Below are 18,428 nucleotides of genomic sequence, written 5' to 3' on the forward strand. Positions count from 1 at the left end.
AGGAACACAAAATCCCACAAAGTGATAAAACTGATGATCACACAGTAGACACGTAAGCGCGTCTTCACATCGTGGTGCTTACACAGAACCACACACAAACGCTGATCTCACTGCAGGCACGTAAGCAAGTCCTGCTAACCCGGCGGAACACAATACCACACAATGCTAAAACGGCTGATCTCACTGCAGGCACCCCGGCAAGTCCCGATAACACGACGGCAGCATAAATCCACACACAACAATAAAACGTTTGATCTCTAGGCCGGCACCTGGGACAGAAACCACACATAATTGTAGAGCTGCTGATCTCACTGGAAACACCTGCGCACTCCCCGCTATCGCGACGGGAACACAAAACCACACGGAATGCCAAACCCGCTGATCTCACTGAACACCGGCACCTAAGCTCGGTTTCCTAACGTGAAGAGTAAACAAATACAATGAGGAATCTGTCCAGGATCACACCGCCATTCAAATATAAACCATATCTACATTTTTTAATTAATTCCATCAGCGCCCACCCCCCAACGTCCCTGCCTGTCTTTGGAAGGCATGCATATTAAAACGAACTCTGCCAAAAACTCGTAGTCCTGCAGGCCATTAACAGCGGGGAGCGCAGGAGGGGGCTGCCACTGAAAGGCCGAGTCCCGTGATGGGGCTGACGCCACGTCCATCCTGACAGCCTTGGCCTTATTCCAGCTTCTTATTACATTTCCTGTGAACCCCTCCCTCCTTGCTATCTAAACCCTTAAAACGAGTGTCCTGGCACCCCTCCTTTTATTTTACCCTACTCGGCGCTTTGTTGTCGTGTCAATGAAGCGCTATACTATATAATAAAAGCTAAGTATCGGTGGCAGGGGCATGTTACGGAAGAAGGATAGTAGAAATGTCGCCCCTCCCACAGCAGCCAGAGTCTATTTCCTTTTTACCGAACCGTAAAAAGATATTCTCTTTTTTACTACGTATTTGCTACATTACCTTCAATTTTATTTCACGTTTGCTGCAATGTTCCCTGGTGAGAGAATGCTTCGGGCATATACGGTTCCCCTTCTGTCTGTCTCTAAATGGCGGGTCCTAAAATTGTGCTATGTGCGTGTACATAAGACTGGATTGAATATAGCGCTCCCAGTAAACCGGTCCCCTTGGTGCAGACGCGGTGATCACGGCATCACTCAGGCCAGTTTCTCACTGCAGGTCTCTCCTCTCGCCGTCAGACTGGCAGGGGGTAGCGGTGGTGAAGATTAGGGGGCGGGGAGTGGGTAAGGAGCGAGAAAGGAGAGGGGGGAGATAAACACTCGCAGAGCTCTCGGGCGCCAGAGGCAGCGGTTCAAAGAGAGAGGTGGAAGAGAACACGCGGGCAATGGCGGTGCCGTGAGGAGAGACGGGGTAGAAAGAAGGAGGGAAAGGCACAAACCCTTCTCAGAGGGCCGAGCAAATAAGGGAGGGAGGAGGGAAGAAGAGACTGGAGGCAGGGGAAGAGAAGACTGAAAGAATGAACGGGAGAGGTGCCTGATTTAGGAGTGATGGGAGAAAAAGAAGCATTAAACTATAGATGCAGGGCAGAGACTTCCCCGAAAGGATTAAAACAGCACACGGAAGCGTCATTGCAAGGGGACGCGTTTCGTGCGCGTTGGCAGCAGGTCTCGTGCGTGATAATCCAAGAACGGGGGCCTTAAAGTGGCCCGTGCCCAGCACCACAGTGTGACGCCGCTCTTAATATTTGTGTTGCCCTGTTAAATCCTGGCGTGCCCACTATCGCGACTGTGACGGATTCTCGCCATAGAAAAGATAGAGATTTTATAGAGCGCACCAATGTATTGATTGATACTGACAGTGCATTTTTTGTGCAGATTTATATAGCACGGATACGACCTAAAGGTATCATGGCGGTTTACATGATTACCAGCTACGTTACAAAAGGACACATTCATTTTGGGGGAGGGGGGTGTAAACACGGGGAGATTAAGTGATTTGCCTAGAATCAGAGGATACTGAGCCCACGCCGAGGTTCCCTAGCTCTAAAGTCGGCAGCTCAGCCGCAGGGCCACGAGCGTTTGAGGTGCACGCACAGCGGTGCCAGGAGGGAATGGTGCCCATCCTTGCAGCCTGGCACGCCTGTGCTTTCAGCCTAACGAGGGGAAACGCTCGCATCCCACTAGCAGCTCACATGATGGGCCAGATGTCTGTCTACGTGCTACCGGAAGATTATATCTGGGAGCTTAGGGCGTAAAATTGGGTTTGAAACGTATTGAACCATCACAAATTACATTACCAGCCTTTGTAAAGCGCCTTGTACTGCTAGTATGGACCTGAAGCGCTTCCGTAAAACGGAACACATCTTTGGTTGGGCTCTGGTGGTATTTCCGTGCGTTATGTGTGCTTGTTTTTGTTTGGGAGAGACTAGCTAGACGTGTAGTAATTGTTTGTATTTTTAATGTTATAGTAAAATTAGTTTAATGGAATACGGATACTGGTAATGCGTTTGCTGTGTGAAAGGGTGTGCAGAAGGAATTGGAGCATTTTCTCTGAGTTGGCCCCCATAGTTTTCTATGCCAGTCTCTGTAGATTATCTTGTGGTCCGCATTGCCAGCTGCCCGTGTTGCTGTTTGGAATTGGTCATTGACCTGTAATGAGTCTATTTCTTTCAGCTGATTTTTTTCTTCAAACCAGAAAGAAATGTTAATTCTATTTTCATGCGGCGTAATCCAGTTTTCAAACCGCACACACGCAGATGGGTCCAGTTATAACCGTGCTTCTGGTCAGCCGGACTCTGCACTGTACGAGGGCTGTCCCCCGTGGGCCTCGCCCTCGTCACCAGGCCTCCGAGGTCGCAGTCAGACGTGAAGCCCTCGCTGCGGCGGAGCTCGGCTCTGCCGATTAGGCCGCGAGTTCCCCGGGAGGTTTCAGCTTCCCACGCACACGAGGCAGCCAGCCCTGCAAGGCGCAGCCCCGCAGTTTCAGCTTTCAAACCGTCGGCGTCTCTCCCTTCAGTTCTGCTTTTAAAGGAATTTAAAAAAAAACTCACAGTAAGAACAGCGAGACGGAAGCAGCGGCCTCACTTCAGCCCAGCCAAGAGAATTCCTCTTCGCTGCCTGCGGGGCAGCCAGCCGTGTCTCCTTTCTCTGTTGTGGTTTGGGACCAGAGGACTCGTGGGGTGTGCTGTGTATGGATGGTAGCGGTTTGTTAGCCAGAGATTGCCGCTGCTTTCTAGAGTTGCGAGCTTGCTGGTGCCACATGATGGAATAGGCTGTAGATACAGGGTTCAGTGCTCTTCAGGGTTCCAGCTGTGTGCTATTGTGGCACTGTGCTCGTCTGGTATCAAATGTCTGGGGGATGGTACGGGCGGCTGGTGGCACGCTTGCCAATCGGCAGTGGTGGGTGGCTGCAGTTCATGGGCTGGCGGGTACCTGTGAATGTGGCAGGGTGTGCTGCGAGCCCTGATCAAGGACAGGGCACAGAGGAGCGCGTGCTGGCAGATGATGCGGGTCAGATTTCACCCATCGATCACTGCTGCGTATCACCTCAAAAGATGGTAAAACACAGCGCAGCGACACGCGCGGGGGCTTCTGGGAGGGGGCCGTTGAAGAGGCACTAGAGATGCGCTGGAAGAAAGGTCGATAATATGCAAATCTACCCTCGCCTAAGACCTCTGTGTGTTGTTACAAAAAGAGCTCAGAGATGCTGGCAAAGCCCCAGAGTTCAGCACTGATCACACACCATGGAAACTGCCATGAACAGGCTCCACTCACAGTGAGACAGCTCAGGAAGCTGTAAATGCTGCAGTGATCCGAATGGAACCTGCAGATCACGTGTTCCAGTGCTAGTCAATCAATCAATCAATCAAGCATTTATATAGCGCGCTACTCACCCGGAGGGTCTCAAGGCGCTGGGGGGGGGGGGGGGGGGGGGTCCGCTACTGCTCGAACAGCCAGGTCTTGAGCTGCTTCCTGAAGGCGAGGTGGTCCTGGGTCAGGCGGAGGCGGGTCGGAAGGGAGTTCCAAGTCTTGGCGGCCAGGTAGGAAAAGGACCTTCCTCCTGTGGTGGCTCTTCGGATGCGGGGGACGGCGGCGAGGGCGTGGCTGGTCGATCGAAGCTGGCGTTTGGGAGCATAGAAGTTGAGGCGGCTGTTGAGGTATCCTGGGCCTTGGTTGTGTAGGGCTTTGTGTGCGTGGGTGAGGAGCCGGAAGGTGATTCTCTTGTTGACCGGGAGCCAGTGCAGGTCTCTCAGGTGTCCGGAGATGTGGCTGCGGCGGGGGATGTCCAGGATGAGTCGTGCGGAGGTGTTCTGGATCCGCTGGAGTCTCTTCTGGAGTTTGGCGGTGGTTCCGGCGTAGAGGGAGTTGCCGTACTCCAGACGGCTGGTGACAAGGGCCTGGGTGACCGTCTTCCTGGTCTCGGAGGGGATCCATCAGAAGATCTTGCGTAGCATGCGCAGGATGTTGAAGCACGACGAGGAGACGGCGTTGACTTGTCTGGTCATGGAGAGGGAGGAGTCCAGGATGAAGCCCAGGTTGCGTGCGTGGTCTGTTGGTTTGGGTGCGCTGCCCAGGGCGGGGGGCCACCAGGAGTCGTCCCAGGCGGAGGGTGAGGATCCTAGGATGAGGACTTCCGTCTTGTCTGAGTTCAGTTTCAGGCGGCTGTTCGTCATCCATTTGGCCACGTCTGTCATCCCTTCGTGCAGGTTGGCTCTGGCGGTGGTGGGGTCGTTGGTGAGGGAGAGGATCAGCTGGGTGTCGTCGGAGTAGGTGATGATGTTGAGGTTGTGCTGGCGTGCGATGGCTGCGAGGGGGCTCATGTAGACATTGAAGAGTGTTGGGCTGAGCGAGGAGCCTTGAGGAACGCCGCAGATGACTTCGGTGGCCTCCGATCTGAACGGGGGGAGGCGGACTCTCTGTGTCCTTCCGGCGAGGAAGGAGATGATCCACTCCAGTGCCTTCTCCTGGATTCCGACGTTGCTGAGGCGCTGTACTAGGGTACGGTGGCAGACGGTGTCGAAGGCCGCGGAGAGGTCCAGGAGGATGAGGGCCGCCGTTTCTCCGTTGTCGAGCAGGGCTCGGATGTCATCGGTAGCTGCGATCAGGGCGGTCTCGGTGCTGTGGTTGGCCCGGAAGCCAGACTGCGAGAGGTCGAGGGAGCTGTTCGTCTCAAGGAAGGCGGCCAGTTGCTTGTTGACAGTCTTCTCCATGACTTTAGCCGGGAACGGGAGCAGCGAGATGGGGCGGTAGTTCTTGAGGTCGGTGGGGTCGGCTGATGGTTTCTTGAGTAGAGCGCTGAGTTCGGCGTGCTTCCAGCTCTCCGGGAAGGTGGCTGTGTCGAAGGAGGTGTTGATGATGTCCCGCAGGTGGGGTGCGATGACAGTGTCGGCCTTGTTGAAGACGTGGTGAGGGCAGGGGTCTGTCGGAGATCCGGAGTGGATGGAGTCATCGTGCGGATGGTGTCTTCGGTGCTGATCGGAGTCCAGGCGCGGAGGGTGGTGGTGGGGGGCGGTGGTTCGGTCGTGGCGTGCGTCGGTTGAGTGCTGAAGCTGTTGTGGATGTCCGCGATCTTGTTGTGGAAGTAGGAGGCGAGGGAGTTGCAGAGGTCTTGCGACGGGGTGATGTCGTTGTTTCCGGCGTTGGGGTTGGAGAGCTCTTTCACGATGTTGAAGAGTTCCTTGCTGTTGTGCGCGTTGTTGTCCAGTCGTTCCTTGAATGCGGTTTTCTTGGTGGCGTGGATCAGTTGGTGGTGTTTTCGGGTGGCGAGCTTGAGGGCAGTCATGTTGTCCGGTGTTGGGTCTCTGCGCCAGGTTTTCTCGAGTGCTCTGCAGTTCTTCTTGGAGCTCTTGAGTTCGTCGTTAAACCATGGGGCTTTCTTGCTGCCGGGTCTGCTCGGTGGGGTCTTCAGAGGGGCGAGGTCGTCTGCGCAGTCGCTGATCCATTTCGTGAGGTTGGTGGCGGCTTGGCTGGGGTTCGTTGTGCTGGTGGGATGCTTCTTGCTCAGGGAAGACGCGAGCTGGTAGGCTGTGATCTTGTTCCAGCTTCTGCGGGGGACCTGTTGTTGGTGATGGTGGAGCGTGGTCCTTTTGAAGCTGAAGTGGACGCAGCTGTGGTCCGTCCAGTGGAGTCCCGTGGCGTGGCTGAAGGCGATGTCCTTGCTGGATGAGAAGACGGGGTCGAGTGTGTGTCCGGCGTAGTGGGTGGGGGTGGTTACCAGTTGCATGAGTCCGAGGTTGGCGAGGTTGTCCAGCAGGGTGGTGTTGCGGTCGTTGTTGTTCTCCAGGTGGAAGTTGAGGTCCCCGAGGAGGATGTAGTCAGCGGAGAGGAGTGCGTGCGGGCTGATGAAGTCGGCGATGTCTTCGCTGAATTGTGTGCGTGGTCCCGGGGGTCTGTAGATGAGGGTGCCTCTGAGGGTGAGCTAGATTGCTGTGCTAACGCACCTCCTCTGCCAGACAGTCGCGCACTGGCGTTTAAGCAAGTATGCCCACTGTCAGGGCACAAGTCCTGATAAAGAAGTGGGGGGACGCTGACGTCACGACAGGAACAGACGTCACGAAAGGTGGCTTGCACTATCAGACTCATTGCCTCCCCTCGCTCACTCCTTAGATGCGATTGCATCAGAGAAGCCAGCGCTTGAGCAGCGTTCTGAATGAGCTCCGATCTCGCCCCAGAGAGGCCAAAGAGTGAATGTGTGACTCCATTTGCTCCAGTTCTCGAGCTCCTGGTAAAATAAGTGGGGGGACGCTGTCCATCTGTGTGGTACCCTGACTCGAGCCCTGCCCACTGTTGTTTATTAAATGTTAGATATTTACAGGGCTTTAAGTGGGCCGGGTCTCATAGGTGCGGAGCAACAGCAGTTTTCTAAAGGGGGCCTCGAAACGGGTCTCTATCGGGCTTTTGTTCCCTGGCAGTCCTTTTTTCCGGACTGCAGTGACAGCAGGCACATCCATGTGCACGTGCTCACACTGCATACTACTCACTAGAGGAGAAGTTACGGCATTATGTCATGCCATGAGCGATGGAGGGGATGGGAAATACTTTAAAGAGGCATTTTCTGTCTGGATTTTACTTCTCTTTTTGAAGCTCAGGAGCAGCAACATTGTCGTGGTGTCACCAGGGCATTAAGTGGAAGCTTTTTCAATATTATATACAACAAGCCATAGTTGCTGCTTATTTATCTTATGCCACTAACAACCATTGACAAAGCCAATAGTCCTGACTTGTTGTAGGTATGATGTTACTTGTATCATATATCTGGATGCAATAACAGAAACAGCAAAATACAAGTTGGGTGCCCCACTATGCTAAGCACAGATTTTTACCTTGTGTTTTTAAGCAACTCCCTTCATTACACTGGCCACACCCCTTTGAAAGACCCCCCAGTTTTTTTATCCCACTTAAAGCCCTGGGTATTCATATACCTAGACCGTACCTCCAAAGACAAGCAGAACACTTCATAGAACGATTTTGTAATGTCAAAATAGGAATTCAGCACTTAAGCAGCTGTATATAGAGCAGTACTGTGGATATGTGGTCAGGTTCAAACTAGACTATGAAAACAGTCATGAGATGGTGTAGGATGGAAACATTGCTTGGAGACTGCAAGACAGCAGACTCCAAGCTTAGTTTTTACACTACATGCATTCATCTACATTACACATGTTGACAATCAGGGACATCTTAAGGATTTTGGGAGCCCTGGGCCAAGACGTATTTTGGGGGGCCCTGCTCGGAATAGATGTGAACTTATGATCTAATTTCAGCTCTTTCATGCACTCTTTGGCCTGCTCACTGACAGTGCACAGGCACACTCAACATTTTAAATGTGTTTACATCTAATATTCAGGGATACAGATGTGTAATATTGCTGCAAATAATCTCTGTGACATGCTCCTATTTCTCATATGTAATCAACTAGGAGGGACAGGGGTTTGAGGGACAATATTTAGAGGGGTCCAGTGTGCACGTCCCGTAAAGTACAATTCAAAACTGATGCACAAAGTTCCCCTAGGGGGTAGGTATGTGTGGATGATCGATCCACCTCTCTCCAAGGGTGGTTGTATGCGAGAGACAGGGACAGATGCCCCTTATCGGAATTAGGGAAACCTCACACAACAGGTCGGTTCTACGGCTACTGTCATGTCACCAACCGATTGTATCGTATCATCATCGGCTCCCTGCTCCTGCGTCAGGCCGGCGCTGCAATGCCTGACGGGTAGCACAAAGTGCTACTCTTTTGCGGAGATCTTTTATTCCTGGCCGATGTGTGGGTGAGTGTGAGGGGCCCAAGTGTGTAAGTAGTGAGCGTGGAGGTGTGGTTTAAAAAAAGTCAGTATAGTCTACTCTGGGCAATTTTATTCTGGTAGCTAACTGCTTTCATTAAAAGTAAGAGGGGTATGGGAAATCCACCAAGCTATGTGTGGGACAACCCGTTCAACCCTCAGAAGTGGTCAGGTCGACATGTTTCATGCCATCACGGCAATTCATCAGGACCTAAAAAGTGCTCATATACTAGGACGGAGCCCAAGGTGGGCCGCACTATGTAGTGGATACAACCTGAGGGGTCACGAACTGGAACAGGAGGAGTTCCTGAATTGTAGTTCACCCTATAGGGGAGAAAAGGCATATAGTTATGTCCGTTCTCTATGCGGTTATCATACAATCCTGTAATATTGGTCAAAGCCGCTGTGTTATACATTCACCCGGATTGTGGATAACTAAAAAGGTGGAGAGAGGTGGAGTGAAGTAAAGGACCATAGTGGTCGTGATCATGCCATGTAGGATTGCCATCATAGAATGTCTATATTCCCAATTTGTAGGAGTACGCATTAAAGATTGGATAGCAGTTTAGAGGGATTGTATACCATAAGGGGGGGCTCTTACAATTGATTATTCAGAGCGGGAAACCCCTTCATGGGACTTACCCTCAATCGTTGTTGACGGTCCCCGCAGTCTGCTCAAGCGGGACCAGTGTACTCGACTGTGAGTCTAGAAGGATGGGGCGATATAAAGGAGATATTGAGTGAATTAGGCCTGGGCAGTGGTTAGGCTCCAGGCAAGGCGATTTAATGCCAAAGCCTCACTTCACAGATAGTCGGTCTTGGAATGGTTTGACTACCCATCTGGCCCCGGCGGCGGAGGTGGCCCACGCAGGGTGAGTTGCAACCAAACCGGGCGCTCCTTAGGGTAGCGTAGTGTCTTGGTGGGCGCAGCAGTCATAGCGCCTCCCCGGGAAGGATCCGTGGTGTCATCGGGATGACACGGCTAAATGGACCAGCCGAGCCCGACAACAACGTCTCAAGGATGGAGAGAGGCGGGTGCCAGGTGCGTCAGCCCAAATACGGCCCACGGGGATGGCAGCCATGGCGGCCAAATGCCCTTGCACCCTCGTAAAGCGGCCCCGGCCCGGCGTTTACATCCCAGTCGTAGGGACACTCCCCCCGCCGTTTACCTGTTTGGTAGAGAGACCGTAGTCCATCGACGCGGTCTGTCATTAGTCAGCCCACCAAAGCGGACTGGAGATAGTCTCGAGCCCGGTAACCCCCTTACCTTGGTGGCGTGAGGACGTTACCTCCAAACCTAGGTCCGCTCGACCGGTGTAGCTCGATCGTGGAGCAGCTGGTAATGGGCGGCGCATCTTGGCGCGCTTTTATTTCGTAATTGTTTGTTTGACCAGGGGGCGTGGCGCTGATGTCGACCACTAGTGGCTTCTCCAAGCGCATGCGCAATGGTCTAACATCTACGGAGTAGTCTGGGCGCCATCTTGAGTGGGGACGGCACATCATATACTCAGAGGTGCGTGGGATGAACGTGTCTGCATAAGTCAGAAGCGCAACTGCGCTTAGATGCCGTTCACTACTCTGTGGGTTTGTCACACTTGTATGAAGGGCACAGGGGGTTCTATCCAAAGTTAGGATTATACACAAGTCAGGTGTCTATTTGCTTGTGGATGGACGTCACGTTGCCGAGCATACACAAAGGCATCGTTAAAGGGGGGGTATGTGTGATGGCCGTCGTTGTAACAACTGGAGTGCCAGCTGGGTGTAAGTAGATATGGTGCATCTACTAGCATTGTATTAGAATGAGATGTCTAATACAGCCGGGGTGGCAGTGTCTCTACTGTACCAGTCTACCAGGTGTGGTGGCAGCGCTTGGATTTATCGACTGAGTGTGTTCCAGGGGACGGAATCATTCAGTCCCTCCTTGTCTAAATGCAAGCGATGCACCCATCGCTGTTCAATTTTGAACAGGGTCTGTTGGTTTGATGAAGGATGCCACTCCAGGACCACCCACCGCATATCCTCTGCCACATGGTTCCGTTGTTTGCAGTGTTCATACAGGCGGGTATGAGTCTTCTGGCAACGGATGTTGCTGTTGTGTTCCATGATGCGGGTCTTAACTGTACGTGTCGTCATTCCGACATATTTCAGATCACAGGGGCATGTCAACAAGTAGACGCATTTATTGCTGTTACAGTTTGTATGTCTGTTAAGGTGCCAAATGAAAGTATCTGAAAGTTGAACAGTTTTGGTCTGGATGGTTTGGGGGCAAACGACACAGTTGCCACAGCGATAATGCCCCATTACTGGGGGTAGATCCCACAAGGTGTTATGGGGTCGGGTGCTTGTCTGTTTCGGACGGGTGTGGACCAGTTGGTCCTTCAGATTCGAGGTTCTTTTGAACGCAAAGCGTGGACGAGGTATGTCCAGGTCAACTGAGTTCAGAATACCCCAATGGGAGTTCACTGTTTTTTTGATAAAAGAAGAATTCTTGGTGTAAGATGTTACACACGTGATCAGCTCCTCTTTCTCTTTGGTATTGGTTTCCAATAGGGATTCCCTGTTGTTGTTCAGGGCTCTTTTAGCTGAGCGTCGCAGTAATCTTGTAGGATATCCCCTTTCTTGGAGCTTATGTTGAAGGAGGTTAGCTTCCTTTTGGTAATCAGAAGTAGTGGTACAGTTCCTACGGAGCCTCAGAAATTGTCCAAAAGGGAGGTTGTCCCTCAGGGCTCTGGTATGGTGACTATTATAAAGCAGTAGGCTGTTCCTGTCCGTCTCTTTTTTGTAGAGGGTGGTAGAAATTTCCGAGGGTCCCAGAATGATGGAGAGATCCAAGAAAGGTATGGAGTGATGCGAGATAGTACCTGTGAATTTCAGATGAGGGTCTTGATGGTTGATCCATGTGCAGAACAATTCACAGCTGGTCCGATCACCTTTCCAAAAAATCAGGATGTCGTCAATGTAACGACGCCATAAGGTGAGGTTCTCACGGAAGGGGTTGTGTTCTGGAGGGTAGATGTATGCTTTTTCGAACGCAGCCATGTAAATACATGCTACACTCGGCGCAAAGGTAGAACCCATGGAAGTTCCACGGATCTGATGGAAAAGTTCTGATTCGTACTTAAAAAAGTTTTCTGTGAGGGCTATGTTAGCTAACTCCATGATGAAGGAGACTGGGGTGGGGGATGTCCATTCTTCCAGTCTCAGGGTGGAGTCTATTGCCTCCAAGGTTGATTGTTGGGGAATGTTCGTGTAAAGAGCTTCCACGTCTAATGTTAGTAAGAGATCAACATCTGTTCTTCCGTCCAAGTCGTCTATCAACCGCAGGACATCCCTAGTATCCTGGAGGTAGGATGGAATCTTTTTCACTACTGGTTGTAGGAAGGCATCGCAAAACTTGGATAGAGGTTCCAGGAGGGATCCGATGCCGGAGACAATTGGTCTGCCTGGAACTGGAGTGGTGCCCTTGTGGATCTTCGGGAGGGTGTAGAAGTACGGTGTTATGGGTTCCGAAGTGATGAGAAAGTCGGCCTCCTTCTTGGTGATCCACTCATTGGTTTCAGCTTCAATCACCAGGCTCATGATGGTGGTGGTCAGGCGTTTGGTGGGATCCGCCGGTAGGGGCCTGTAATGGGTGGTGTTGGAGAGTTGCCGTCTACATTCGAGATCATAGTCACAGCGATCCTGAATGACAGTGGCGCCGCCCTTGTCTGCTTGTTTGATCACGATTGTGGTATCATTGCTTAGTGCGGTCGTGGCTTCCCTCTCAATACTCGAAAGGTTGTTGTATTGTTTGACAACGGGTTTCTTTTTCAGACTCGTCAGGACTGCTCGTTCAAAGGTGAGTACCTCAGGAGGAACCATACCATCCGTTGGAGTAAAGGTGGATGGTTTCTTCAGGCCAGTGTCTTGGTTTATCTGTTCAGGTTTACCATCGAAAAAGGCTCGTAACCGTATTTTTCTGAAGAGGTTCTTGATCTCAATCATTTCTTGAAAACTATCCGGGATGGGTGTAGGGACAAAGCCTAGTCCCTTTTCTAGTACACTGGTTTCCACAGGGGTCAAGGTTCTCGAGGAGAGATTCACAATTAGACTTTCCTCCCTCTGGTGGTGGTGCTCCGGGTTGACATCATGGTTGGTGGTGTTGATTGGTCGGACCACTGTACACCCTTCTGTCCTCCTCTTTTTCGCCCTCTTCCTCTGCCCCAGCCTCTGCCTTGAAAAGGTGGCGGATTGAGAGGGTAGAATTGTGGTGGACCTTGTGGAAAAAAGGGGTATTGCCATGGGGGTGCCAGCTGGTGAGGTCCATCAAATCTAGGTCCTTGGTGGTATCCTTGCTGCCAGTGGGGCTGATATTGCATCCGGTTGTTCCTGGGAGCTTGTCCTCCACTGGAGTCACTACTGGCAGATCCTCGTCTGTTGTTGTCGTCTGAATTGTCGTCCGAAGAGTAGTTGTTCTTTTTACTCTTAAAGTCATCCTTGAGGTAAGGGTAGACCTTTTCCTTCTCGAATTTGGTGATATCCTTCTGTAACTTGTCCGTTTTTTGCTTCAATAGGTAATCATGGTGATCCGCCATCTCCTTGTTGATATCTGCTAGTTTCGTTGTAAAGGAGGTCTTGTTGTTTTTGTTAACGGCAGATTTCATTGTGGCCTCTATGCTCGATATTTTATCCAGCAGAGCTTCCGCGAGACGTTTCGCTGTTTGTGTGACTAGGAAAAGCAGGTCTTTTGTGCATTTCCAAGAAACTTGGCACCATTCGATCTTGAATTGCTTGTCTTCCAAAAACAATCTTGGTATAAGGTTCACTATTAGTCCACGTGGGGCTATGTTGTTCCTTAAATATTCTGTCATCATCACCCCATGTATGGTGATCCTTATCAGTTCTTTTTTCAATTCCGTGAGGGTAGTCCAATCCTCATTAGATGTGCCTGAGGTGGAGGTAGCGGAATTGCTCAATAGTGGGTGGGCTGATCGTAAGGCTTCGGCAATGGCATCCTCATCAAAACTTAGACCCGGTACGTCCTCCATGGCACACAGGGGAGTATCGGGATTATACAGGTAGGGAAAGGGGTGCAGATAAACCGCAGGTGATGGTCTTTATCTGCGCTAGGAAGTTGGGCCAATGCAGTGGAATAGTTTCACTGTTGGTAACCTTGAAAGTCCCGTGGGGGTAGCCCACGCAAATCAGTAATCAACTAGGAGGGACAGGGGTTTGAGGGACAATATTTAGAGGGGTCCAGTGTGCACGTCCCGTAAAGTACAATTCAAAACTGATGCACAAAGTTCCCCTAGGGGGTAGGTATGTGTGGATGATCGATCCACCTCTCTCCACCAAGGGTGGTTGTATGCGAGAGACAGGGACAGATGCCCCTTATCGGAATTAGGGATGTCAAGTACTGTTTTGATCTAAAAATAAACTTTATGGATGTTGCACTAAACACAAACACATTTGCCAAGCGACGAAGATCACGAGGCGCGCCCTTAGGGCACGCCCCCTCCGGGCCCCGCCATACTTCCTGCTGGTTGGGCGGCCGGGCGGCCAATAGGCAACCGACCGCTCCTTTTACTTCCGGGTCGCGGGTGACGCACATCCGGAGTGGTTCGAGGGCGGAGACCTCGGGCCTACTTAAGGTCAACTTCCCTTGACCGAGGTCTCTGTTCCCTTCACCATTACTGGACCGTGTGTGCCCCGCAGCTGAACTCCGCTACTGGACCAACCTTCTGGAAACTCCCACCCACCCGTCCCTGAGAATAGTGGTTTTGGGGGGGCGTTGTTGCGGAAAAGAGACCTGCGAGCAATAAACAGTGATTGATGGGAGGCCGCCAGGCGGACTCCATAGGCCAGCTCTGAGGGGGGATATGGTAAGCTCTCCGCGGGGAGAAGTCACCACCGGCTGGGGAGGCTAGGGCGACAGATTTCGAGCCTCCTGGGCATCCCAGGGCAGCCTGGTGGCAGAGGGGTGGGCCCTGGTAATGACGGACAAGGAACAGGAGTGCGGGCCTACCACTCTAGGGGGCAGGTGCACGGCACCTGGCGTAGGATACCCCAGCGCGAGATGCGAACCAGATGGTGCTCCTCCCTTAGGGCTGGGGGAACAGGAAATGTACAACAGTTGTTTTAAAATGTAATTATGGATATCAATATGCATAGTGTATGCTTGTCATGTTTATTCAATGTTGAGAATTAAACATGGCCTTTTTTACCCCACGAAATCTCTTGGTTATTACGAATGTAAGGTGGGGTACTGCATATTGTGTTCATGTTGGGGGAGGCGGGGCCAGAACTGGAGGGTGCGGGTCCTATATCTGCCAAATGTTTGTGATAGACTCTCACAAATCACCCACATAAAAAATAAATGAAAGAAAAACAGTATTTAAAACAATCTGTTTAAATATTATTCACGGTCACAAGGGCAAGACTCTGCAGAACAGAGCTAAGTCGATCGGGGGCACCTGAAATGCAGTGGCCCTGGGCCAGAGCCTACTTTGCCCATGCCTTAAAAGTCTCAGTTCACAATTGGAAGCAGGGTGATATAAAGCAATGTGCCTTCAGTGGTGTTAGAACCCAGGAATCCAGGTTCCAACCTCCACATGAGGATATCGAAGTACGGTGAGAGTAAAAGCAGTTTATGAATTTGGAGGCAGTGCCTAGAAGCCAATAGCATGCTGCCTCTTCAAGCGCCTAGGTCTCCAAATATATACAAAAAGTGCTTTCCAGCATTCAGCGGAATGGATTTTAAAGAAGAAAAATTAAGTAAAATGCTTGGTTTTGCTAAATGTAGCTAAAGTCAGGCTTGTCTTGATAAAGAGGAACAGCTTGGGAGTATGAACGTACAAACTAAGGGCAATACGCCCAATTTTACTCCCATTCTAAAAAAAATAAAACAATGGAGGAAATCATGAACTTTTGCTCAATTCTCCTACTCCCTCTCACATTCCAAAAAAACAGAACAGCTGCTACTCAAGAGATCCTTGGTATGGCTCCTGGTCTCCCCCGCCAGCACAAATATATTGTGATTGTGTGTGGGTGTCCAGTTATCCAATCAACAAATTAGAAAATGTGACACTCTCTAAGGACAGAAAGGGCTAGAAACCTAGATTTAAAATGTTAGTTTTTCATCTGCTCACCACAGAGGCATCACCTTTTTTTATTAATCCTGCCTGTATTTTCTAGTCCACTGTGTGATAAATGATGGAGGTTATTCCCCATGCGCCTTGTGTGCTGCTAACCCAGGTGAAACCGTGCATGCTCGACCATGAGGCACCACCGAGGATTACCAATCTGAGAATGACCTTTCTCAAGGGTTTTCTTAGGCACATGTCCTAAGGGCAAGAGCAGGGTAGTGCGCTTATTTAGCTGAAGCAATCAGTGTGTTTTCACTGTATAGCTTAACCTATTATGAATGTTGTATTATTTTGTTCTAGGTTGATTTATTGGTATTCTATCTTCTCTTATGTGCAGTTTTGTTCTGATCTGGAACATTTTATGTTATGCATGTTATATATTAAGATTATTTTTCATTGGACAGACTTAACATTTTGACCAGACATATGTTATGCGGTTTTGTTTGGGGGTTTCGTTATACATTATCTTATGTTTTAGCCTTACACAACAGTGACCTCACTGGGAACAATCGTGTGAGTAGTTTACTTCTTGTTTTGGGTTCCCAGTTTTGTAAACGCCGGACAAGAAGTACCAGAAAACAGCTATAAAATTAACATGCCTGTGCGTGCTCCTGGCTCTTTAGCCACTTGAATCCCATAAGCCTCTGAGGCCTCACTGGAGCAGCCAGCCTTGGTGCTTGAGCACTAGTCCTAGGCTAGCACGGGCCATCATTGCCGCTGGAGAGTGGAGGGTCAGTCCCATAGCGCCGTGCAGATGCCCCACAGAAACACTGCCATCAATGTCTGCCCACTACCCATACTGATCTCTCTTACTCAGTTCTGCATTTATCTGACCCTTGACCTCGATATGGTGTGCTCTGAATCCTCACCCCGCCCCCTTCTCCAAATGTCACCCCCCTTTTCTTCTTGCCCACTCCAGACCACTCGGGAACCCCCTCCACCCCATGCTCCCCACCATTACTCTTTCTCTCTCCATCTTGGGCCCTGTCGCTGCCCTCCCCAGTGTCTAAAAGCACTGTGACATGCACTACGGTCCAGAACGGCAGCATTATTACGAATGTGAAAAAATAAAAACCTTACAACGTGAGTTGCAAGAGCCAAATGATCAGTTGTACAGCTCATAAACTGTCGCGGTGGCGCTTTTCTGATCTAGACTAGCCTGAATCGATGCCGGTGTGGAGAGGTCGGTCAGCCTGGAGCGCCTCTTTCCCCGTCCTTGGCCGCCTGCTTGTTTCTTTTTTCCGTCGCCCTGAATGGCCCTGTTTCGCCTCAGGTGATGCGCAGCTCGTCACGCGGGAGCGTTGCGCGCGGTGCGTCGCCGTCCCGTGTACGGCGCTCAGAGCTACGCAGTTGCTGCTTCCGTCGCGCGCGAGCAGCCCTGACCCGCGCCCTAGGGCAGGAAGCAGCCTCCAGCTTTCCGCCTTCCCTTTCTGTGAAGACGAGACCTCTCCGTAGCCGCTGACTGGCACTTCCGGCTGGTGCCGGTCCACGCGGCCGCAGGGGAGGAGACGGGCCCGAGCAACATGGACTGGCACTCTGCTGGCGGAATGGAAAAGTAATTACGTGATTAACGAGGGCGACGGCGCTCTCCAGATCACCGGCTCTGTGCTCTGCCTGGGGAGCGGCACCCCCTCGCACCCTGAAGGGGAAGGAGCTTCGGGGAGCTATGGAACTTGGAAGATGGGGGCCGGTGCGTTAGTTCCAAACGGAGGCTCAAGTAAGGCGCTTTAGGAATGGTATGGTGAATCCCACACGAGGTTTTCGTATTTTTATAAGTTATGGTGAGGGAGAAGCTTGGGTAAGGTGTTGTGCCGAGTAGCTCCATGTTCAGTGCCTTTCATTATTGTTTTTTCCTCTCACAGGGTCTGTGATTCACCGTCTCACATGCTTCCTCAGGCCACATAGTCCCAGACTGGGAGGCTGCCTCCATGGCCTGTGTGTATATGGTCGCCAGTTATCAATGCTGTGCCATGGATAATCAGTGGTTGAAGAGCTGAAAGAAATGGTGACCTAGTTTTAGCACGGACCAGGCCAGTCCCCCAGCTGCCAAAGGTGGAAAGAAGTCGTCCCAGAAAGATCCCGCTACTATGCCATTTCTTACTGAGAAAGGTATACTGGACACCAGCAGCTGGCTGAAGGGGAAATAGGATCTTGAACAAGAGGTACAGAAAGAGTAATCCCTCTAGGACAGGCTAAACCCCACAGAAGGAAAGGCCAGACCACCCAGTTCCAGGTTCAGCTGAAGAGCACATACACAAGGGTAGCCAGCCATTAGCGCCCAGTGTAACTGGCAAAGAAAAGGGCTCATACGATCACATTTCTTTAAACAAAGACAGGAACGAGCAGCTTCAACGTCTCATCAGTAGCAAGTGGTATATAAATACAGTTAAAATAAAATGCAATACATATTGGAGTTTCCTGAGGTGCTTTTGTGCAGACCAAGCTGAAGGGAGTTGACAAAGTCAAGGAGCAATTGTACAAAGGTTTTGCATGACATGGCTCTATATAAAAAAAAAAGGGTAAGCCAGTAAAAACACTTCAGAACTCCTAGGTGGTAGAAACAAGATTTACTTGTGGCAGTTACCTAATGTGTCATAAAAAGATTAAAATCAATGGTCATGTCAAAATTTCTACCCCGATCAACTGAAGGAGGGTAAGCTCCCAATGTTGAAGCCCATAGTCTAGGATTCCAAAAGTCTGTTGGATTTGGAATTGTTACACCTTTGGTGTTCCAATCAGTTTAGAAAAATTGCAACACATATAAAACTACACATCCTTAAGAACCAAAGTTTCTTTAGCAGAGTCTGAATTCTTTTCATGTATCTTAAAGAAGAGCTTCGTAATGCTAGCATACCTATAGTGCATTCATGGAAAGCTCTCTAGCAAATTTGTCAAGGGCCTAAAATAGGTATTGAATAGAAGAGATAACGCTGAGCCCTGGGGAACATCCAATGACATAGGTTTGTGTTGAGAGGTGAAAGGCATGGTTTGAACTCATTAAAAACTTTTAGATAAAAATGACTCAATCGGTCAACCTTTTTTATCGG

The 18,428-nt window shown here is 50.7% G+C and overlaps 2 protein-coding genes across 12 annotated transcripts in view; one reads left to right on the forward strand and one right to left on the reverse strand.

Moving 5' to 3' along the window:
* LOC144773327 (uncharacterized) overlaps positions 1-18,428 on the reverse strand; it is a 756,158-nt gene that overhangs the window by 534,140 nt on the left and 203,590 nt on the right. The gene's annotated exons all lie outside the window — the stretch shown is intronic.
* BCOR (BCL6 corepressor) overlaps positions 16,900-18,428 on the forward strand; it is a 215,033-nt gene continuing 213,504 nt past the window's right edge. The window contains exon 1 of the mRNA XM_078658276.1: positions 16,900-17,098. The gene's annotated coding sequence lies outside the window, so the exon portion shown is untranslated. The remainder of the gene's footprint in view (positions 17,099-18,428) is intronic.

The sequence above is a fragment of the Lissotriton helveticus genome, chromosome 8 (assembly GCF_964261635.1).
Source record: "Lissotriton helveticus chromosome 8, aLisHel1.1, whole genome shotgun sequence".
In the NCBI taxonomy this organism is placed as follows: Eukaryota; Metazoa; Chordata; class Amphibia; order Caudata; family Salamandridae; genus Lissotriton; species Lissotriton helveticus.